The sequence below is a fragment of the Phyllostomus discolor genome, chromosome 6 (assembly GCF_004126475.2).
Source record: "Phyllostomus discolor isolate MPI-MPIP mPhyDis1 chromosome 6, mPhyDis1.pri.v3, whole genome shotgun sequence".
Classification (NCBI taxonomy): domain Eukaryota; kingdom Metazoa; phylum Chordata; class Mammalia; order Chiroptera; family Phyllostomidae; genus Phyllostomus; species Phyllostomus discolor.
This window is the reverse complement of record NC_040908.2, coordinates 13,711,419-13,736,321: the sequence shown is the minus strand read 5'-3', so window position 1 is coordinate 13,736,321 and position 24,903 is coordinate 13,711,419. Positions and strand designations below refer to the sequence as shown.

Below are 24,903 nucleotides of genomic sequence, written 5' to 3'. Positions count from 1 at the left end.
TGAAGAAAGGTTAAATTAGGACACAGTCTGAAAACTCTAATCCCTCTGGGATGGAAACCAAGTACAACCGGAAAACGTCTAAGAATTCAGGCGGTTTTAGACAAAGGCACCTAACTGTTTAAGATACAAACCTCATACTAGATTCCTTGAGGTTCCCTCTGACCTCACGATCTCACTGTTGTCCATCCTCAAACTAATTAGTAGTTGAAGCAATTCCTCATTCTTTTCTGCACAAAAACTCTCCTGGTATGTTTACCTATCTGGTCACTCTTCAATCTTCATTACTGGTTTCTCAACTCTCTGACCTTTTCTAAAAATTGCAATGAACTCTTCTTTTCTATCTTCATTCCCTTGATTTTCCAAAATTTCATGGCTTTAAATTCCACATACACACTGATAACTCTCAAATTTGATCACCGCCCTAACCTCTCCCCTGAACTTCAAACTTGAGATATCCAACTGCTCATTGCCTACCTCCAAATACCATCTTTCACGAAGACTAGCAAAAGTGCTTAAAATAGTCTATAAAGCCCTACACTCTCTGCCTACCTCCCCTCCCTTTCCACCCTGTCCTCATCCTTTCTTACATCTTACCCTCATCTAGCTAGCTGTATTGGTGTCCTTGTTGTTCCACACACAGAACTGGCAGACTTCCACCTCAAGGTCTTGGTATATATGGTTCCCCCAACCCGAAATAGTCTTCTCCATCATGGTGCCTTCCCTTAGCTCCCCTATCCGAAGCTGCAGTGCTTTCCTATGTCCCCCACCACATGTCCACTGTCAATACCCCCTAATCTCTCTTCCTTTTTTGAAAAACATTTATTTATTAAAAATACAGCCATTTTTCAAGTAATTTTTTCAAGATTTTATTTATTTATTTTTAGAGAGACAAGGGGGGAGGGAGAGAGCAGGGAGAGAAACATCAATGTGTGTTTATCTCTCACATGCCCCATATGGGGGCCTGGCCTGTAACCTAGGCATGTGCCCTGACTGGGAAGCAAACCAGAGACCCTTTGGTTCACAGGCCAGCACTCAATTCACTGAGCCACACCAGCCAGGGCACCAGTGAGCTTTTCTACAATAGACTGCGCTATGAACACAGTGAGTCAAAGCAGCTCTACCTAATACACAGAAACAAACACAGGGAGGCTGCCAAAGTGAGGAGACAAAGAAATATGGCCCAAATGAAGAACAGATCAAAACTCCAGAAAAGGAACAAAATGAAATGGAGATAAGTAATCTATCAGATGCAGAGTTCAAAACACTAGTTATCAGGATGCTCAAGGAACTCACTAGGTACTTCAACAGTATAAAAAAGACCTAGGCAGAAATAAAGGGTACACTAAATGAAATAAAGAAAAATTTATAGAAAATCAACAGTGGAGTGACGAAGCCGAGAATCAAATCTATGATTTGGAACATAAGAAAAAAAACATTCAATAAGAACAGCAAGAAGAAAAAAGAATCCAAAAAAAAAAAAAAACCCCCAACAAAACAAAAAACAAGGATAGGCTAAGGAGCCTCGGGGACAACTTCAAAAATACCAACATTCAAATCATAGCAGTGCTGGAAGGATAAGAGAAAGAGCAAGAAATTGAAAATTTACTTGAAAAAGTAATGAAAGAAAACTTCCCTAATTTGGTGAAGGAAACAGACATACAAGTCCAGGAAGCTTAGAGAGTCCCAAACAAGATGGACACAGAGAGGACCACACCAAGATACATCATAATTAAAATTTCAAAGGTTAAAGATAAAGAGAGAATGTTAAAAGCAGCAAGAGAAATGCAGAGTTACCTACAAAGGAGTTCCCATAAGACTGTCAGCTGATTTCACCTAAGAAACTTTGCAGGCAAGAAGGGACTAGGCAAGATGTATTCCAAGTGATGAAAACCAAGGACTTTACAACCTAAATCACTCTATCCAGCAAAGCAATCATTTAGATCAAAAGCAGATAAAGTGCTTCCCAGAAAAAGTAAAGCTAAAGGAACTCATCATCACCAAGCCATTATTACATGAAATATTAAAAGGACTTATTTAAGAAAAAGAAGATCAAAACTATGAACATTAAAATGGCAATAAATTCATAATTATCAACAACTGAATCTAAAAAACAAACTAAGCAAACAAGCAGAACAGAAACAGAATCATAGATATGGAGATCATTTGGATGGTTATTGGGTAGGAGGGAGAAGGGGAAGATTGGGAGGAAAGAGGTAAAGATCAAGAAATACAAATTGATAGGTACAGATAAAACAGGGGATGTTAAGAATAGTATACAAAATGGAGCAGCCAAAGAACTTATATGCATGTCCCATGGACATGAATGGAGTGGGGGGACTGCTGGAGGGAATAGGGGTACCAGGTGGAAGAGAGCAAGGGGGGGAAATTGGGACAACTGTAACAGTATAATCATTAAAATAGATTAAAAATGAAAAAATAAATCCACTTGAAACAATTTTGTTAAATTGGTGACAGCTGTCATCGGCGTGCATTTAAAAAAACCATAAAAATCAGGGAATTTTTGTGTAGCCATTTTAACAGTGAAGATGGAAGGAAACAAGCAACATTTTGGGCATATTATGCTTTACTAATTCAAGAAAGGTAAAAATGCAACTGAAATGCAAAAAAAAAAAAAAAAAGGTTTGTGTGGTGTATGGAGAAGGTGCTGTGACAGAACGAATGTGTCAAAAGTGGTTTGTGAAGTTTCATTATGGAGATTTCTTGCTGGACGATGCTCCACAGTCAGACCAGTTCAAGTTGATAGCGATCAAATTGAGACATTAATGAAGAACGATTAATGCTTTACCACACGAGAGATAGCCACACACTGAAAATACCCAAATCAAGCATAGAAAATTATTTGCACTAGCTTGGATATATACGTCAATCGCTTTGATGTTAGGGTTCCACTTAAGTTAAGCAACAAAAACCTTCTTTGACCATTTTCCACATGCGATTCTCTACTTCAGCATAATGAAAACATTCTGTTTTAAAAACAAATTGTGACGGGCAATGAAAAGTGAGCAGTTTACAATATGTGGAACAGAAGAGATAGTGGGGCAAGTGAAATGAACCACCACCTACCACAGCAAAGGCCAGTCTTCATCCAAAATATTGGAAATGTGTATGTTGTGTATATGAAATGTACACTTCACATGAAATGTACACTTCATATGGTGAAATTGGAAGGGGGTTCTCTATTGCGAGCACCTTCCAGAAAAGCAAATGATTAATTCCAACAAGTACTGCTCCCAATTAGACCAAGTGAAAGCTGCAACTGATGAAAAGTGCCCAGAATAAGTCAACAGAAAATGCATAATCGTTCATCAGAATAATGCATGACTGCATGTTTCTTTGATGACCAGGCAAGAACTTGTTACACCTTGGCTGGGAAGTTCTGATTCATCTGCTGCTTCACCAGACATTGCACCTTCATGCTTCCATTTATTTCCATCTTCACAAAGTTCTCTTAATGGAAAAAATTGCAATTCCCTGGAAGGCTGAAAAAGGCACCTGGAACAGTTTTTTGCTCAAAAAGATAAAAAGTTTCAGGAAGATGGAATTTTGAAGTTCCCTGAAAAATGGCAGAAGGTAGTGGAATAAAACGGTCAATGTTCAATAAAATTACTGGTGATAACCAAGAATGTATTTTATTTTACTTAAAACCAAATGAGCTTTTTGGTCAAACCACATCCCCCCAAATAAACACACCTATATCTGGAAAAACTTATATTTAAAGTATAGTAAAAAGGGTTTTGATAAAATTTAAAAGATTAAAGCAAAATCAATAATTCAGCTATCAAAGGAAGCTATAAAAAAAAAAAAACAGACAAAAAACCCTAGCACCTCTAAGATTGTGCCAGGAGAAATAATCAGATTCTCCTGCAACATTATTATTTGCTAAATTACTACAGACTAGGGCAATCAGTGTTGATCCAAACAATGATCTTTTAGATTTTGCTTATAAAAATACAATCCAGTTCCACCCTGGCTGGCATAGCTCAGTGGATTGAGCATGGGCCTGTGAAGCCAAGGGTCCTGGTTCAATTCCCAGGCTAGGACACATGACTGGATTGCAGGCCTGGTCCCCAGTAGGAGGCATGCAAGAGGCAACCACACACTGGTGTTTCTCTCCCTTCCCCATTCTCTAAAAATAAGTAAACAAAATCTAAAACACGCACACCAACCCCCTCCCACAATATAGTTCCTTCTTTTTTATAGCCTTGTAGTATTCCACTGTATAAATGTACCATGGCTTTTTAATCCACTCATTTACTGTTGGGCACTTGGGCTGTTCCCAGATCTGGGCTGTTGTAAAAAAATGTTGCTATGAACATATGGGTGCATATATTCTTTCTAATTGTGTTACAGGATTCTCAGAATATACTCCCAGAAGTGGGACCGCTGGGTCAAATGGCAGTTCCATTTTTAATTTTTTGTGGCAACTCCATACTGTTTTCCACAGTGGCTGCACCAGTCTGCACTCCCAGCAGCAGTGTGCTAGGCTTCCCTATTCTCCACATGCTCGCCAACACTTGTTGATTTGTCGACAGCCATTCTGACAGGTGTGAGGTGATACCTCATTGTAGTTTTAGCTTGCATTTGACGACTAGTGACATTGAGCATTTTTTCATGTCTATTGGCCATCTGTATGTCTCTTACCCTTTATAACAGCATCGATTATTAATAGCTGGGAGATTATTATGCTAAGTGAAATAAGCCGCTCAGATAAAGACTAATACATATGATCTCACGTATATGTGGAATCTAATGAACAAATGAAACTGAGGAACAAAGTAAGACCAGAGGCTTGGAGACATGGAACAGACTGACAGATTGCAGAGGGGAGGGTGACAGCAGGGACCGGAAGAGATTAGCCAAAGAACACATATGCAGAGCCACAGACAGAGCCCACAGTGTGGTGAAGGCCGGGGGCGGGCGGGGGGTGGGAGGGGGGGAGCTGGACGAAAGAGGGCAAAGGGGGAGAAAATGAGGGACATCTGTAATAGTGCCTACAATAAAAAAAAACACAATAGAGGAAATCCTACTCTGTGTGTGTGTGTGTGTGTGTGTGTTTGATTCCTGGGACCCAGTTCAAACAAGTATTTCAATTTACTGCAGGTCTAACTCATTTATCAATTTCAGTGGCTCAGAAAAGTAAGAAACAGTATCAGCCCAAACACTTGCTTTAATGATACTGCAGAAGCACCATCCAGTGGCAAGAGGAGCAACTGCAACTTCTGGGCACTACAAATGTCAGTTTTCCAAGGCTTGACTTCTGATGACACATCAGAGTAATTGATGCAAGCAGAAATAGCCTGTATAGTAAATTCTATACAACCAAAATTTAACAACTTAAATAGCTAAATGATCATATCTGTGATTTTTAACAAGTGAAAAATCAGTGTTTTTACCACACCAGTTAAAGAGGAAAGAATCACAACCTATGATCTTTTGAATGTAGCTTAGTCTGAAATTTGAGAGACGAGGTTGTAGTCCTAGCTAGCTGTCATTACTAGCACAGATTTTGAAAAGTCCATTTTCCAATGTGGGCATTAGTTTATCTGGATGCAGATGTGAAAATGCAGAATACAAAAAAGTTCCCTCTAAAAATCCTTTCATATAATATGGTATATAGCTTAGTGAACATTCAGAATTTACAATGTGCCTGGTACTGTTTTAAGCGCACTGTATGGATTAACTCATTCAATTTTCGAAACAATCTTTTTTTTTTAAATTTTATTTATTTATTTTTAGAGAGGGAAGGGAGAGAGATAGAAACATCAATGTGTGGTTGCTGGGGGTTATGGCCTGCAACCCAGGCATGTACCCTGGCTGGGAATCGAACCTGGGACACTTTGGTTCCCAGCCCGCTCAAAACAATCTTAGTCCATACTATTTGGGTTGGTCAAAAAGTTCATTTAGTTTTTTTCTGTAAGATGCCGCTAGAAGCACTTAGTTGTCTTCAACTTTATTCGAAACAATTTTGTTAGATTATATTGTGACAGCTGTCATATTAGTGTGCATTTAAAAAAAAAAACTTATCAGCCCTGGCTGGTGTAGCTCAGTGGATTGAGTGCCAACCTGTGAACTGAAGGGTTGCTAGTTTAATTACCAGTCGTTTAATTACCAGGCATGTGCCTGGGTTGTGGGCCAGGTCCCCAGTTGGAGCATGTAAAGAGATAACTGATTAATGTTTCTCTCGCATATCAATGTTTCTCTCCTCCAAGAATAAATAAAATTTTAAAAAATTAAAAATACATCAAAATTAGTGAATTTTTGTGTAGCCATTTTAACACTGAAGATGTAAGAAAATACACATTTTTGTCATATTATGCTTTATTATTTCAAGAAAAGTAAAAATGCAACTGAAATGCAAAAGAAGAAAAGATTTGTGCAGTGTATGGAAAAGGTGCTTTGACTAATCGAATGTCTCAAAAAGTGGTTTGTGAAGTTTCATGCCGGAGATTTCTCGCTGGACAATGTTCCACAGTTGGGTACAACAGCTGAAGTTGACAGTGAGCAAATTGAGACATTAATTCAGAACAATCAACATTATACCATGCAGGAGAGAGCCGACATACTCGAAACTTCCAAAAATAAAGTTATTGGTGAAAATGAAAAAATGTGGCCTTTATTTTATGGAAAAAATATACGGACTTTTTACCCAACCCAATATTATATCTATTCTACAAGTGAAGAATAAAAAATCAGTAGTAGCAAAAAAATGTATTTAAAAAAACCTAGTAACATTTACTGGATAATTACTAAGTGTTCCAAGCACATCACGTACGCCATCTCATTTAACACTAACAAAAATCCTGGGAGAAGGCACCAATACATCTATTTTATAGGAGAGAAATTTGAAGGTAATTTACTTAAGATCACAGACTTAACAGGTGACAGACCCAGGACTCAATTCCATGTCTGTTTAACTTCAGACCATGCATGCTCTTAATCTACATTAAGTTACATAATTCCATTTTGAAAGGACTTTTTAGAATTTAACTTTATTTTTGAATTTTTAGAGAGGGGAAGGGAGGGAGAAAGAGAGAAACATTGATGTCAGACGGAAACATCAACTGGTTGCCTTCCGAAGGCACCCCGACTAGGTTTGGAACCTGCAACACAGGCATGTGCCCTGACTGGGAATCCAACCAGTGACCTTTCCGTTTTCAGGATGACACCCAACCAACTGAGCCACACCAGCTGAGGCCATTATGCCATTTTCATTTACCTATTTTCTATTGAGGGAAAAATTACATAAAATTTACCATTCGAAAGTGTACAATTCAGTACATTCCTAATGTGTGTGGTCACCACCTCTATCCAGTTCCAAACATTTTCATCACCTCAAAGGAAATTCCATACCCATTTAGCAGTTGCTTTCCATTATCCTCGCCTGCAGTTCCCTGGAAACCACCAGTCTGCATTCTGTCTCTATATAGATTTGCCTATTCTGGATACTTCATGTAAATGAAAGCACACAACATTTGACCTCTTTTGTGTCTGGCTTGTTGCATTTAGCATGATGTTTTCAAGGTCCACCCACAGTGTAGCATACATCAGTACTTCAATTCTTTTTTTTTTTTTTCCAATTCTTTTTTATGACTGAATAATATTCCATTTCATACACCATAATTTATCCATCCATCTATTGATGGGTATTTGGGCTGTTTTTACCTTTTAGCCTCTTTGTTGCTATGGACATACGTGTACTTTTATTTATGCAAGTACCTGTTTACAAGTCTTTGAGGTACACATTCTGGGTCATGTGGTAACTCTATGAGTAATTTATTGATTTTAGAGAGAGAAGAAAACATTGATTTGTTGTGCCACTTATCTAAGCATTCATTGGCTGATTCTTGTATGTGCCCTGACCAGGGATCAAACCCGCGAACTTGTCATATAAGATGGTGCTCTAACCAGCTGAGCAACCCAGGCAGATCTAAGATTAACTTTCTTTGAGGAACTGCGATTTTCTATAGCAGCTGCTCCATTTTACATTCCCATTAGCAGTGTATGAAAGTTAAATGTTTCTACATCAACACCAATACTTATTGTTTTGTTTTTCTTACATTTTATTTTAAGCCATACTAGTGAGTGGGCATAAAGTGGTACCTCACTGCAGTTTTGATTTGCATTTCACTAATGATCAATGACACTGAGCATCAATTCATGCACCTGTTCAACATTTGCATATATTCTTTGGTGAAATCTTTATTCAAAGTCCTTTGTCCATTTTAAAATTAAGTTGTCTCTTTGTTGTTGAGTGGTAAAAGTTCTTTATTATTATGGATACCAGACCTTTATCAGATACACTATTTGCACATATATTCTTCATTCTGTAGACTGTACTTTCACTTTAATATCCTTCAATGCAGAGTTTTTAATTTTGATGAAGCCCAATTAAAATTATCTATTTTTCTTTTGTTGCATAACTCCATTAATTTTAATTTTTGAAATCTGTGAGAATGGAGAAATTCTGGGAACTGCAAAACTGACAGAACCAAAGCTAAGTTCAACTTTTCCCAACTACACTGTAACATGAAAGAGAAATAACACAAGCATTTCTAGTGTGTGTGTGTGTGTGTGTGTGCGCGCGAGCGTGCATAAATACAGGGAGGGTCCAGCAAAAGTAAGGTTTCCTTGAGTGTGGTTGGTAGGGCAATAATATGGGTTTCATAATTTATAGTTTTAATTTGAATATTTCACCTAAAATGTCAGATGGTATGCTTGGGTATGATGTGGTTATGTTACAGAATTACATGCTTATGATTTTGTGATAAAAGATTTTGTAATAAAAAAGACGAGTTATTTGTGTCAGACCCATATAGTCTACGAGCTACTTAACATTCTAGTAATACGTGTCCCAGCAAAATAAACCACGTTCAATACACACTTAGCACTGAATGCAGTAAACAAAGCCCTTCAGGTTGAGGGAATTTTCATTCCAGAGAGGTGAGACAAAATAAAATAAAAACGTTAGCATTCGCTGTGATAACGCTATAGGGAAAAATGAAAGGGGGAGCTACTTTCCATGAAGAAATCAAGGAATGCCTCACTTGGAAGACCTCTGAGCACAGCCCTCAGGAGGTCTGGGACAGAACAAGCCATGTGAATATCCGGTGAGGGTGTTCCAGGTACAGAAAACGGCTAAGTGCAAAGGCTCTGAGATGGAAATATGCTTGCCATGTTCAAGAAACATAGGTAAGAGTTTGAATACAGTGATGTGTGCCATTCTAATCCATGAACATGAAAGAGTTCTGTTTATTTGGGTCTTTAAATTCAATTCTCTCAGTAGTACTTTGTCATTTTCAGCGCCTAGGTCTTGCACATATTTTGTCAAAGTTATCCCTACTTCATTTTCATTTTTGGGATGCTACTGTATACCTTTGTATAGAATATTGTATACTATTGTGTATTAACCTTATTTCCTGCAACCCTGCTATATTAACATTAATTCTGGAAGAGAGGGTAAGGGGTTGTTTCCAGTTTTCTATGTATAAAATCAGGTGGTCTGTAAAAAAGCACTTTCATTATATCTTCCTTGCAAACCTCTATGACTTCTTTCTTTTTTGTTTTATTGTACTGGCTACAACTTTGTTTTTATTATTATTTACTGGTTTTTAGAGAGCGAGGAAGAGAGACACACACACAAAGGAAAAAAACATCAATTTATTGCTCCACCCATCCATGCAGTCATTGGTTGACTTCTGGTATTAGGTATATAAATATGATAAATGGACATATTTATCATTTTCAAAAGAACCTTCATTCCTGAAAAGACATAGCCCTTGTTCTGAAATCTACTTTGTCTAATATTAATACAGTCACTTGAGCATTTTGATGATTAGTAGCTTATTATATATACCCATTAAGTGCTTTTGCTAGGGTTTACAATATACATCTTTTTAAAATTTATTTTTATTTTCCCTTTTTTAGATTTAATTTATTTTTAAAGAGAGGGGAAGGGAGGGAGGGAGGGAAGCATTAATATGTGGTTGCCTCTTCAATGTCCCCTACTGGGAACCAGGCCTGAAACCCAGGCACATACCTTGAGCAGGCTTTGAACCAGCAACACTTTGGTTCACAGGCCAGCACTCAATCCACTGAGTCACACCAGCCACGGCTATAATATACATCTTTAATAGCACCATCTACCTTCAAACAATTTCATACTGCTTTGTGTATTAATATTGGATCCTTAGAGTAGTATACTTCCAATTTCTCCCTGCCATTATGTGGCCTTTAGAAATCTTGTATTTCTACATGTTATACATCTACATTTTACTTCTAAATATTATATATCCTATAGAACATTAAAACAGTTTGCTTTAAATAGTAAATTGTCCTTGAAATAAATTAAAATTTGAAAAAAAATGTATTTCCCCACATTTTTACCATTTCTTATCCTCTTCATTCCTCTGTGTAGATCTGAGTTTCCATCTAGAATGATTTTCTTCATCCTTAAAAACTTTAATATTTTTAATACTGTTCAAGACTGCCAGCAAGAAATTCTCTCTGCTTTTGTTTGTCTGGAAAATGTCTTTATTTTGCCTTCATTTTTTTGAAAGATATTTTTGTTAGGACTGAATTCTGACTTGACGGTTTTTTCCTTTCAGAACTTTAAATATGTTATGCTATTGTATTCTGGCTTGCACTGTCCCCCCGCCTTTATCCTTTTGGGAGAAATATAAATTTAAGAACCTTAAAAAAACGGTTTTACAGAAAACTTGCAGATATAGTACAAAGTGCATGCATACTTTTTATTTACTTTCTCCTAGTGCTAATGCTTACACAATCACTGATCAGGAACAAGAAGGTAACACTGGTACAACAATGCACCTTTTCTGAGCACTCTTTGTTTTCTGACCAACAATGTTCCAGGAACATGTTGCCTTTCTCCTACTCCAGCTCTGGGAATCAACCAGTTCTCAGAAGAGCCCTGGTTCCTTTTAATGAAGATTTGTACAGTCCGAGGTCTAGGTACTAGGTATGCTCATTGCTACTTTGAGTGTCACTGCTTTGAGTCCTTCCCAGAAAAGAAAGTGAGGAAACATGATGGGGGATCCCCCCCAAAATATGGTTATCTCTTGGAAGGCAGGCCCCTTGTAGTACAGACTTCCCCTACTAGGCAAATGTTCTAGGAATCCATTTCCATCTTTGTACCAACTGGTGTTGTTGTGAGAGGCTGTGTTCCACTTCAGTGAATTGTTTTAAAGACTCTCTCAATGCATTTGCCCATTTCATGGTGGGTGATTTACTAGCACACCTTCCCACAATGTGCTGAATGTTCAGCAGTTTTTGACCAAAAACAGTATAACCCCTGTGCTCCACCCTCCCTATTCACTCAATCTTGCCCCAGCAACTTTTTTTGTTTCCCCAGATGAAAAAAGTCCTCAAAAGGAAACGTTTTGCCATGTGGAAGAGGTAAAAAGAAAAACAACAGGAGCACTAAAGGGCATCAAAACTGGTGAGTCCAAAAGCAGTTTTGAGCAGTGGAAAAAACGTCTCAATAAGTGTATTGCATCAAATGGAGAGCATTTTGAAGGTGAGTATGAAGTTTAAACATGTAAGAATACGTTCACAATTTTTTATAAATAAATTGTTTTAGGGGCCCCTCCTCGCATTTATGTATACTAACCCACACATATACACAATCTACAACTCCGTAACTATTTGTATGTATATATAAAACCATGAGTCCATACTGACACCTCTGATTCCAATCTGACATCACACAGTTCATCTACACTTCGTTTCATTACCTGTAACTCTCTCCTTTAACAATTAGAAACCTGGTCTCATTACCTAAAATACATCCAACCCTAGTATACAGTAAGTCTTCTCGTAATGTGGTCAATAGGTTCTTGAAACTGAGACTTTGACACACAAACAGCCACACCCACTCACACCGGGACAATTTAGACGTGTTGATGCACCTGGGGAACCAAAGTACTGGGAGGACACCCCTATGTACATTGGAAGAATGTGCAAAGTCCACACAAGACACTGGCCCTGACCAGGCATTTGTGTTTCTCATCAATGTTGTAATGAAACATTAAACAAAACCACATAATTTGAGGACCTGCTACATATGTAAAGTAGTTTCGGACTTGCCAACCCATGGCCTTACGAGAAACTAGATTTGCTAACTACAATACCTGTATACAATTCTTTTTACCTTTAGTCTTACAGTATCTGATCAAAATACTCTTTTCTAAGTTTACTTTGATTATTCCTTTCTCCCTCCTCAGTATGCTTGTTATTCACTTATAAGTTAGGTTCATTTGTTGGCTTACATTGTTGTTGGGTTTTTTTCCATGAAAAGTCAACAATTGTTTTTACTTTTGTCCCTATAAAGTGTGTGTGTATACGTACGTATATAATGTTAGAAAATATAAAATGTGGTCTTTTTTTCCCCTCTGGCTTCTCTTAGGATTTCTTTTTATAACTGGTTGGATTAAGATATGCCTCAGTGTATCCCACCTGGTTCATGAGGTCCATGGCACTATCACTTTCAGTGTACTAGGCAATTTTTCTGCCATTGTTTCTTTAAATACTTCTTCTGCATCTGCAGCTCCCCAACCCTCAGCCCCTAGTCCTAGACTCCAAATGCACATATATTAGACCACTTGACAATGTCCCACATATCAGTGAGGCTCTTCCCCCAACCAGCCTAGAATTCTCCCCACTGTGCTTCATTTGGATGGTTTCTATTACTCTTTCACTGATCTTTTCTTCTGCCGTGTCTAATCTGCCATTAACCCTATCAGCTGAGTTTTCCACTTCAGATATTGTATTTTTCAATTCTAGAAGTTCTAATGGGTCTTTTTTATAACTTGTATTTCTCTCATGTTCATGCTTTCCTTTAAATGCAACATCTGCCTTCTAAATGTATAAGCTCTGTCATTTCTGAGTCTGTTTCCATCAACTGATTTTTCTCCTGGTTAAGGGTTACATTTTTCTATTTTTCCTTCATGTCTAGTTATTTGGGATTAGATAAACACTTTGTATATTTTGTCAATGTATGAATTTATTTTTTGTGTGTTTAAATTTTTTTCTTTTATTGATTTCAGAGAAAGGGAAAGAGAAGAAGAGAGAGAGAAAGAAACACTGATGTGAAAGAGAAAACACAGATCAGTTGCCTTTTGCATGTGCCCCCAGAATGGGGGCTGAACCTGCAACACAGACATGTGCCCTTACCAGGAACTGCACCCGCAATCTTGGTTTGTGGGATGACACCCAACCAAGCCACAATGGCTAGGGCATTTTTGTTTTTGTTTTTAATGTGTGAATTTTTAAAATACTGAGTTTTGTTCAGGTGAGCAGCTAAATTAGTTGAGAATGAGCTTAATTCCTTAGAGACCTCTTTTTTTTCTCCCCAGCACAGTTTGGGGGTGGGAGCTGGAGTAGCCTTTCTCTAGAGTTACTTTAGCCCTACTCATATAGGAATGCCATTTTGGGGTCTCTCCCATATGGTCCTGACAGTCAAGGAGATCTCTCCGCTCTAGCTGGTCAGAACTAGAATGTCTCCTAACTCATGTAAATCCCAATACTTTTACCTCCTCTCTGGCAGTTTTCTTCCCCCAATAGCTGTTCTTTACCTAGCCCATGGAGTCCCACGCAGCTTAATACCCAGCCAAAGACTCAAAGAAACTCCTCTGCAGATTTCTAAATCTGTCTGTATAACTCCATCTTCTATGGTAATTAACCCTGCAAACTCCAGCCTTCACAGTTTTCCCAGACTGATTTCTATCTCCAACAGGACTGCCTTGCTTTGTTTGGATCCTGCACTGGAATCTAGTTTCAGACAGAAAGTGAGGGAGATAGCAGGGTTCAATTCGTTTTCCTTCTCTCTGGGACTGCAATCCTGCCCTGCCTGTTACCAAATACCTAAAACACAGTTGTTTCATACATTTTGTTCAGTTACCTAGCTGTTCATGGCCAGAGGGTAGTATAGGACCAGTTACTCTAATATCTAGAAGTGGAAGTTCTCGACAGCTTTAATGTCTTCTGAAGATCAAGCAATCCTTAATCTCTTTAGGAATATGTTCAAATTAATTTGAGAACCCAATGAAAATCATGGATCCTTTGTCCATGCCCTTGCATCAATGTATATACATACAAAATTTGGAGAATTTCAGGGAGTTCACAGTTTCTGCCTTCTATTGTTCTGTGCTATTATGATTTCTAGTATTGGTGTATTGTACTATCATTCTATCAAGGTTTTAGGTTCAATTTTTATTTACTGAAAACTTGCTAAGGCTACAAATTCAAGTGTTTGAGCCAAGAAAAAAATTTATTTTTACTTTTTAAAAATAAATATCTCAATTTCAGGTCCCCAATCCTTGGCCATCTGAACCAGGAGGGTATCAGGTTGACACCTGCAAGGATGGCAGGTGAAAAAACTAAGAAGCTGGATACTAAGGAGAAGAAACCCAAAACCCAGAAGGCTGATGCCAGCATAGGTTAAGAAGGGTAACCTTAAGGCCAAGATGCATATGAAGGGGAAGTCCCACTGCAGCCAAAACCCTGTGCTAGTCAGAGGAACTGGCAGGTATTCCCAGTCAGCTATGTATTCCTGAAAGGCCATGTACAAGAAGAAGTATTCTGCAGCTAAATCCAGGATTGAAAAGAAAAAGAAGTTATGACTACTGTCACAAAACCAGTTGGTGGCAACAAGAATGGTGGTACCCAAGTGGTTAAACTTCTCAAAATGACTAGATACTACCCTCCTGAAGATGTGCCTTGAACACTACTGAGCCATGGCAAGAAACCCTTCAGTCAGCATGTAAGAGAACTGCGGGCCAGCATCACTCTCGGGACCATTCTGATCATCCTCACTGGGTCACAGAGGCAAGAGGGTGGTTTTCCTGAAGCAGCTGAGCAGTGCCTTGCTACTTGTGACTGGACTTCTGGCCCTTAATCGAATTCTTCTAAGTAGAACACACCAGAAATCTGTCATGACCACTTCCACCAAAATTGATATAAGTGGTATGAAAATCCCTAAGCATCTCACCAATGCTTACTTCAAGAAGAAGCTGCGCAAGCCCAGACACCAGGAAGGGGAGATCTTTGACACCGAGAAAGAAAAATACAAGATCACAGAGCAACGCAAGGTTGATCAGAAAGCCATAGACGCACAAATTCTGACAAAAAAAAAAAAAAGCTGTTCCTCAGCTCCTGGGTTACCTCCACTCTGTGTTTGCTCTCACAAATGGCCTTTATCTTGACAAAATGAAGTTCTAAATTTCTTTTGAAAAACCTAAATAACTGATCTGTTAAATAAATAAATAAATAAATAAATAAATAAATAAATAACTGTCTCCTTTGAGCAAACAGTAAGTACAAAGTTCGGGGGCGGGGGGGGGGGAATCCAGCAACTATTCTTTCTACATGTGTGGTAGACATTTCTCAGGTATCTTCACAGTGACACACTGGCTGTTTGATACTACAGACTGCAAAACAAAGCCAAAGTAATCTGAACTTTGTACCCAATTTCTTAATTTGCTTTCTTTCATTATGTAATTATTAAAAAGAAAATTATTTTTATTTTACTATCCCAGACCTAGCCACCAGCAACAGCAATAGCAATACTGAATTATAAATATATATGGTAATCCCCCTTTATCTGTGGGGGTAAGTTCCAAGACTCTCAGTGGATGCCTGACCTATAGATAATACCAAACTCTCTCTATATAATGTTTCTCCCTATTCATACATACCTATGATAAAGTTTTATTTATAAATTAGGCACAGTGAGAAATTAGTAACAATAACTAACAATAAAATTAGATTATATTATAATAAAATGTATGTGAATGCAGTCACTTGTTTTAGCAGATCCCTTGCATAAGTCTTCATACAGGCTCAATGCTTTCTGGTGCAACATGCTGCCATCAACTGGAATGCATTTTCTGTTCATGTCATCCACATAAACTTAATGCTTTTTCCAAATTTAGCACTTAACATGCACTGTGGCCATAATGTTTTGAGTTTACAGTACAAAAAGAAAATTAGCATGCATTTCTTTTTCATTCTTCACAATTCCAAGGACAGAAGATTCATTCTGACTATAGATCTTAGCAACCTCAGAATATAATTTTTTTCTTTCGTTATTGAGAACTCTCACCTTTTTCTTGAACACAGTACTTTCTCTTTCAAGTTTTTCTTTAGCATATCTGAATTGCCAGCATCACTACCCTTGAGTTTGGGGGCCATTAGGTAAAATAAGGGTTACCTGAACACAAGCACCTGTGACACAGCAGCAGTTGATATGATAACCGAGGCAGCTACTAGTGGCTAAGCGACTAACTGAGAAGGTTGAATATACAGTGCTGATACTCTGGACAAAGAGATGATTGATTCACTTCCCAGGTTGGACAGAGCAAAACAGGACATCATGAAATTTCATCACTGCTACTCAGAAAGGCGCATGATTTAAAACTGAGTATTTCTGGAATTTTCCACTTAATGTTTCTGAACCAAAGTTAACTGTAGGTAACTGAAACTGCAGAGAGCAATACCACAGATAAGGAAGCACGGGGGTTATACTTACAGTATGACTACTGTATTTCATATACATATATTCATTCTTCTCTAATTACTGTTAAAAACTGGAACTTTCTTAGTTTTCTAGTCCTCAGAGCACTAGCTAGCCCTGTCAGGTCTGATGCATGTGAATAAACGTCAACTCAGAAATCACCCTATTCCAACATACTCAGCAATAAATACCTGTTCATTTAAGAAATGGGAGGAAATTAAGAAGGTAGAGACAGGGAGTGAATAGAAAAGGAGAGCGTTTTAGGGTGCTCGATACTTCGGACTCTCACTCACTTCTAATCCACTGGTCTCTACGTCTCTCTATGCTGGTACCACACTGTCTTAATTACTGGAGCTTTCCTGTAAATTCTGAAATCAGATAGTGCGTCTTCCAACTTTGTGCTTCTTTTTCAAGATTATTTTGTCTATTCTGGGTCATCTGAATCTTAGGAGACACTTGTCAACTTCTGCAAACAAGCTAGTGAGGATTTTGATAGGGATTGCAATGACTCCATAGATCAATTTGAGTAGTACTGCTATCTTGTCTTCTGATCCACGAACACTGGGTAAATCTTTAATTTCTTTGAAAGTGTTTTAAGTATACAAGTCTTGTACTTTCATGTTAAATTTATTCCTAAATACTGATTCTTTTTGATGGCATTATAAATGGAATTATTGTCTTAATTTCATTGCTAGTGCAGACAAGTACATTTGATTTTTGTATATTGCTTTTATATCCCACTTATAGACTTGCTATTCTGAAATACTTGTACATTACATTAAAACTACATTACAATAAACAAAAGTCATTCTAACAAAAAAGAATTTCATCGAAGTAAACAAAAGAACCTGGTATTACAGAGTAATATATAATAGAGCCCAAGAACTGCTGAATCTCGAGGTATAAATCAAGATGAAGTCTTGTTATACACTAATTTTAAAGACACTCCTCTAATTCATAAAGGCATTAAGATTCTCAGAAGTAACATAGTTAGAGAAGACAGCTGGGAATCTGAGAAATTCCACAATACCCGTTAATAGACAATAATATAAAAACAAGAGAACACCACAAAAACAGACAATTAATGTTTCTCTATGCACCAAAGATATAATGCCTTTTCTTACCCAGTCAGAATAAGTTAAACTTTCTTATTTGAAAAATTATCATTTCCTTTAATACCTATATTTGTAATACTTATATAGTGTTATAATTATTTTTATTGATTTGAGAGAGAACAAGAAACGCTGATTTGCTGTTCTACTTATTTATGCATTCCTTGGTTGATTCTTGTATGTGCCCTGACTTGGGATCAAATCCACAACCATGGTGTACCAGGACGATGCTCTAACCAACTAAGCTACCTGGCCAGGGCTCCATGAAGAGTTTAAATATTTATTAGGCACTTGCATTTTACTACATATCCATCCAGTAAAAATACAAATATATATATATTTGTATTTTTATATATATATATATAAAATGTATTTTTGGCCCTGGCTGGTGTGGCTCAGGGAACTGAGTACGGGCCTACACACCAAAAGGTCTCCAGTTCAATTCCCAGTCGGAAATAATAATGGCACCAATAATTTACATTCCTGTGGTTTTAGGATTCACAAAGTGCTTCACATACATGCCTGCCTTTGATCTTGCCTTTTACAGAGCATCTTTGGTCCCACTGTACAGAATAGCAACCCCAAACCCAGAATATTTAGACAGGAATTTATTTCCAATCACAGAGCTTGTTGAGCTCTGATAACAAATGAGCTCTGATAACAAACGCCCCAGTTTGAATCCTGGCTTTATTACTTATGAGCTATGTGACCCTGAGAAATTACCTAACAACCTCTCTTTTGATCCGGGGGGAGGAGGGGGGCAACTGATTGATGTATTCCTCGCACATGAATGTTTCTTTCCCCCTTTCTCCCTCCCTTCCCTTCTCTCTAAAAATAAATAAATAAAATATTTTAAAAATTTTTATTATTTGTTATCTCACAAGATATCTGAAAAATCAAAAGCTCTGATGATAAAGTAAAACAATCACAATTACTATGTCTTAATTATTTTGAATTCAAAATTAGTGTAGCAAAAATTAATGAGATTTGCTTTGTTTCGTAAAAGTCATAAGATTTACTTCATTGCAATTATGTATTTCCAGAGGTAGGTGTTTTGTTTTTTTTTTAAAGCCAGTCAAATTGAGTAGTGGGGGTTGTATTCCAACTTTAGTGACACTAACTTTAGTTGAGTTCTGATAACCCACTATTGGACCAGCCTCCAGAGGTAGTTTTTAAATTCGATATGTTGTAGTTAATACCTTGAATCTCTAATGAATTTCCTCCATTTCCTTTATTCCTGAACTCTCTTTATATGCTCCTTTGACACTTTTCTGAGAAAAGGAAGAACTTTTCCATGTCCAACAACTGAGCAGGTAGATTCTATGATAAAACACTATGTTGCTGCTTTTGCCATAATTTCCACTACCCAAAACTCTGGAGACACCTTCCAGAAGATGGTGTTCTCCAGAATCTTCTTAAATTATTTGGTACCCCAGCATCAAAAGTAACACTGCCTAAAATAACAATCTTGATCCCTACAAAGCTACTTCAATCATATTTTGATGATCTGTTAAGTTATATACTACACACCAATAAGAAAAATACAAGTACAGTGTGAATTCACTTTAGGAACTAAGAAAGGCAGTATGAAGCACAGTAATTAAGAGGATGCAGGCAAACATGGTCTCTGACTCTGCCACATACTAGCTGTGTTGCATTGGGTGAAGTTTTAACCTCTCTGCGCCTACCTCTGGTTCCCCCAACTACAGTAGGAGTTTTTATTTCCATTTCCAATATGTTGTGAGGATTAAATGAGGCCAAGTATAGAAGTCTATGTACATAAAAAGCTCTCACTTAAACTATTAAATTGGTTTTGAATACTAATCTAGCTACACAGTTTCAGCCTTCTCCCAGTCTGTGGTCCATCCTCCTTTTGGCCTGCCCTTGTCTGATTTTCCTGATTATGGCTCCTTGAACCGGTCCAAACTGTATCCCAAGCAGCAGTATGACTCTCAGGTCAGTAACCCTCTTCTGAATTTTCCCTGAATTTGCTCACATATCTTCAAACCCTTTGTTAGCTTTCCACTTCCCCTCCCCCTTTATGGATATAAAAACTTTATCTAACTTGTCACACAATTAAACTTTGTCTAAATTGTTACAAGGATATACTATCTTTAAAGGCCACCAAATCTTCAGAATCTAGGGCTTGTTGATTAACTGTTTCAAACTTATTAATCTATTACACTTACTCCCCACTCTCATGACAACTTGTCATCTGGTCATGATACTTTTATATCAGAATACTTTGCATGGCATTCATTTACTCTATATTAGAAGAAACACAGCTACTTTAAATTCCTGCTAATTTACTTCCACAAACCTTTACCACCTCCTCACTTGTAGCTTCCAGCTCAGGTTTTGCTTTGTCTAAAAAACAACAGCAACAACAAAAATCCTGTCAAGCAACCTCTTTTCTGGCTTATTTATCAGACGACAAAACATCTGATAAACAAGTTAAATCTGCACTGACCCATTTTTAGGACACCAGCCAAAGCACAAAACCATTTCATTCCAACAGAGTAGTGGAATTTGAATACTGTTGGTATGTCTCTCACCAAATAGTTCCAATAACACAGTGTAAACTTAACTACAAAAAGAGACGGCAAATCCTGTAAAAGATGCAGTGAAAAATGATAGGGAGAACTGCTAAGCCACTGACAAATGAAGAATAAATGCAGGAACAGAAATAGATAAGAATGACAGCACAAGTGGACTTAAAATTATATGAACACAAAATTAAGAGTCCCTTAAAAATGAATAAGACTTTTAAATATATTTTAATGACTCTATACTCACACCATAAAAGTCAAAAGTAAGGTTAAAGGATCTTATTTATACAGTTTTGTCAGAAAAAGTATGCCAGCCCTTCCACACTAGAGTCTGTCTCTCAGTGCTAAATGGTACCCAAGAATTAAAATTATAATCTAAATTATAGACACATCCGGACACATGCCCGGATTGCAGGCCAGGCCCCCAGTAGGGGGCGCATGAGAGGCAACCACAAATTGATGTTTCTCTTCCTCTCTTTCTCCCTCCTCACTTCCCCTTGCTCTAAAAATAAATAAATAAATCTTTTAAAAATATTTTTCCAGCCCTGGCTGGTATGGCTTAATGGGTTGAGCGCTGGCCTGTGAACCAAAGGGTTGCGGGTTTGATTCCTAGTTGGGGCACATGCCTGGGTTGCAGTCCGGGTCCCCAACCCTGGGGATGTGTAAGAGGCAACCACATATTGATGTTTCTTTACCTCTCTTTCTCCCTGCCTTCCCCTCTCTAAAAATAAATAAAATAATTAATTTTTTTTCCAAAACAAAGATAAAACAGTGAGAAGAGTGGCCTGGATTTTATAGTTTTATAACTTTAATGTCCAGCTGAACAGACAACTGAATTTTCGTATCTGCTTCTGCAACAGATTCAATCTGTTGCAATAAGCTAGCTGCTTTGGTTGAAACACATGAAAAATAAAAAGTACATATATGAAGAAAATCTAGTCGCATAGATATGTAGCTGGTAAGGAGAAGCATTTTAAGAGCCTATTTAGATAATTCTAAATATTCTTCGACACTATAGAAGTAAGTGATACTTTCTTAAAGATTAGTTGCAATGTGAAACCATATCAATGAATTTTCATATTCTATTACATTGAATTCATCTGTTAGTTTACACTTTGAGTGGATCTTTTCATCCACACATGATTTTATAACATCATCTATTGGTCATGTGAAAAAATACTGGTTCACTACACAGTTCTTCCTTATGCTAACACATCTTATTACACAATATGAAAAGAAACATATTCATAAATATTACCATGGACCTCATCAGGGGAATCTCTTATTGGAAAGCTGTCAAGTTCAAGGAGGAAAACAAAAGTTTTCCAGAATTGTAATTTTCATTTAAAAGCATAAATTATTTCATTGGCAACAAATATCATTTCATTCACTTGGGAAAGTCATCTGCCAAATACTCAAGTTTGAATAATGATAGTGTACCAGTAGTTCTTCCAAGAATAAATGATATTCCACGAAAAAGGTGCCCAATTCAGCCCTGGCCAGGTAGCTCAGTTGGTTAGAGCATCATCCCAAATACATCAAGGTTGCAAGTTCAAACCTCCCCGCCCCGCCCCGTCAGGACACATACAAGAACCAACCCATGAATGCATGAATAAGTGGAACAACAAATCATTGTTTTTCTCTCTCTTTACCCCCCTCCCTTCTCCTAAAATGAATTAATAAAACATTTTTTAAAAGGTGGCCAATTCGATTTCACAAGATATTAATCACTGTCTCATAATGAGGCAGAAATAGTTTAGTTACTTCCCATTTTGTCACACAGGAAACAAAGATGTTCATTCAAGAGTAAAGATTTATTAAAATTAAAAGTTCCGTTTCACTGAGGACGTTCTTAAGTGAAATTAAGCTTTGCTTTTTTTCCCTCATGTGAGTTCACGGTGGTACAGAGTATAGTAACTTTTCCAGAATTTACATGCCATACAATGTGTCCAAGGAGCCTGATCTGCACAATCAAGGAGGTTCAGTAGAAAATGTGGGTGATAATGCAGAGAAAAGATAAATCTAAGATTGACACTCACACAGAAGTTCTGTGTCCCCACACCAAAACTGCTATCATCAGAACTACCTGAACAGTTAAAGTTTTTAAATGCCTTGCAATTTAAGGCATTAATATCTTCAAGGTATGCCTCAAAAAATTTAAATTATAGAAAAACAAATCTGTAAGTCCTGAGGAACACTGCAATCCAGCATTATTCCTGGGATAGTTAGGATTATCTTTTTTTGACTACAGAGGCAAAGATACAATTCTACTGATGAACTAGGTAGGGGCCTTCTACTGGTGGCAGGCCCATTAGCTTCAACCATGGTTCTGCTGCAGAAATTAAGACCACCTCTGTTAAAGTGAACTTTTTTATGAGGAAAAAAAAGTCAAATTTTGGGCATAAAAATCTCTACCTCAATGCTGTTTAGAAGGAAAAGAGGCTATAATACATAATGAGATTTTATTATCAGATGAAAACGTTTTTAATGTATGAGATTATAGTGAGGCACAGGGCAAATCAGAAATTCTTAATTTCAAAAACTTCCATTAAAGTGGAAGGAGGGGCACCCTGGTTCAGGTGGTTGGGTGTCATCCTGCAAACTGAAAGGTTTCCAGTTCAATTCCCTATCAGGGCACATGCCTGGGTTGTGGGTGTGGTCCCCAGTTGGGACATGTGCAGGAGGCAAGCAATCAGTGTTTCTCTCTCACTTTGATGTTTCCCTCCCTTTCTTGCCCTCTCTCTAGAATCAATCAAGAAAAAAAATTTTTAATGCAAGGAGGTACATTGGTAGTCATAGATATTTTCTCTCAAGAAGGAACCTACATGAACTAATACACTAGTTGCTCTGCAAAAAAACCACTTTAATTAAAAAACATAAATAAAATACATATATAAAACAACTTTCTTTCCTGACTTCTACAGAAGAGGTATGAGATGTCATTAAGTTTGCTTAGCTGGCTTTAATTAAACCTTGCCCACCTAGTCTGAGAAAAATGACTCAGCAAGATTCAGCCCATATGTTAACAAGAGTTAAGAGATTAAACACTTTTAAATTAAACACACATTTCTTTAACATGTTCAGTTTACATACACTTGTCACTAAAAGATCATCTCCAGAAAAAATTAAAGGCTCATAGTCACTGATAGGTCCTTTTACACACAGTCTCTCATGCTCCTTAAACATTAAACCACTCAATGTACATATAAGAGTTAAGTATATCTTCTGTGAGTCTTTAACTAGAAATTCCAACTACGATCCATTCTGCACCTTATCTGGGCCAGCCATCTTTTAAGAATTTAAACATGTCATATCCCTGCTCAAACCCTCAGCAGAATTCAAACCCTTAACGAAGACCATCAGGCTCTGCGTGATCTGGCCAACACGTGCTCTTCGACACCTCTGCCTCTGTTCTCCCCACTCGACTCACATCTGCAGCACAGACCTTCTTTCAGGTCTTTGAACTCCATAATCTTCTTTACTCTCGCCAAAGACCTTTTTGTGACTATTTCCTCTGTCTGGAATGTTCTTCCTCTCTCTTTTCTCCTACCTAACTTCTAACATCTCAGATATCAGCATAAATGTCAGTGCCTTAGGACAGCATTTCCTGTGCTACTTCCCCAGGCCCTGAAATAGGAAAAGAGTAAGAACCACTGTTTATTCTGATTCCACCATGTATTTTCTATTCATAACAATTATCTAACTAGACAATTATTCTGGTTTGGTGTTTTTCTTTATTTCATGAGCATTTATCATCCCACCAAACTGCTGCAAGTATGGTGGTCACTAAGTCCGTCTAACCAGAAAAGTCTTCATTTATCATGTTTTCCAACATCCTGTACACATTTACTGTCTCTGACTCAGATTAGACTTTTAACACAGTTGCTTTAAAGTAAGTGGAGAGGGCTTGGTAGACCTTTGGTTGGTACTACACACTCTTGCCAAGGTCTTATGTTGTTGTGAGATAAATGTGCAGTGTCAACAGTTACCACTTTTTAACATATGATTCAATCTAAAAAGATGGCCAGTGATAACCTGTCTCTATTTCCCAACCCTCTACAAATGCAAAATAACTGACATTTGCCCTTCTAGCACATCTAGCTGACTATCAAATATAATAAAAGGCAGCCATCTCCTTCTGGTCTTAACAGATGCTAGGGAGAATGTTTAAAGCTGCTGCCTCAACAAGATCCAAGTCATCAGGTTACCTCCCAGTAAGTGAGATAAAGAGGAAACATGGAAAATTATAGGAGTATGTACAGATAAAATGTGCATAAGCAGTCCTTTCAGAATATACAGAGAACCCTGACTTGTGTGGCTAAATTGGTTGGATATCATCCCGCAAAGCAAAAGGTCACCAGTTTGATTCCTGATCAGGACACATGCCTGGGTTGTGGGTCAGTTCCCAGTTAGGGCACACATGAGAGGCTACTGATCGATGTTTGCCTCCCTTTCTTCCTCCCTCTCTTCCCCCTCTCTAGAAATAAATTAAATCTTTTTTTTTGTGCAAGTCACTTGACTAATACAATTTTTTTTAAAGATTCTATTTATTTATTTGCTGGGGGTCATGGTCTGAAACCTGACTGGGAATCAAACCTGCAATGCCTGGTTCGCAGCCCGCGCTCAATCCACTGAGCTACGCCAGCCAGGGCAAGAAATAAATGAAATCTTAAAAAAAAAAAAAAAAAAAAAA

The 24,903-nt window shown here is 37.6% G+C and overlaps 1 protein-coding gene and 1 pseudogene across 1 annotated transcript in view; one reads left to right on the top strand and one right to left on the bottom strand.

Moving 5' to 3' along the window:
* The window catches only part of RAB10 (RAB10, member RAS oncogene family), a 65,574-nt gene that overhangs the window by 15,287 nt on the left and 25,384 nt on the right, over nt 1–24,903 (bottom strand). The gene's annotated exons all lie outside the window — the stretch shown is intronic.
* On the top strand, nt 14,384–15,290 carry LOC114498590 (annotated as a pseudogene).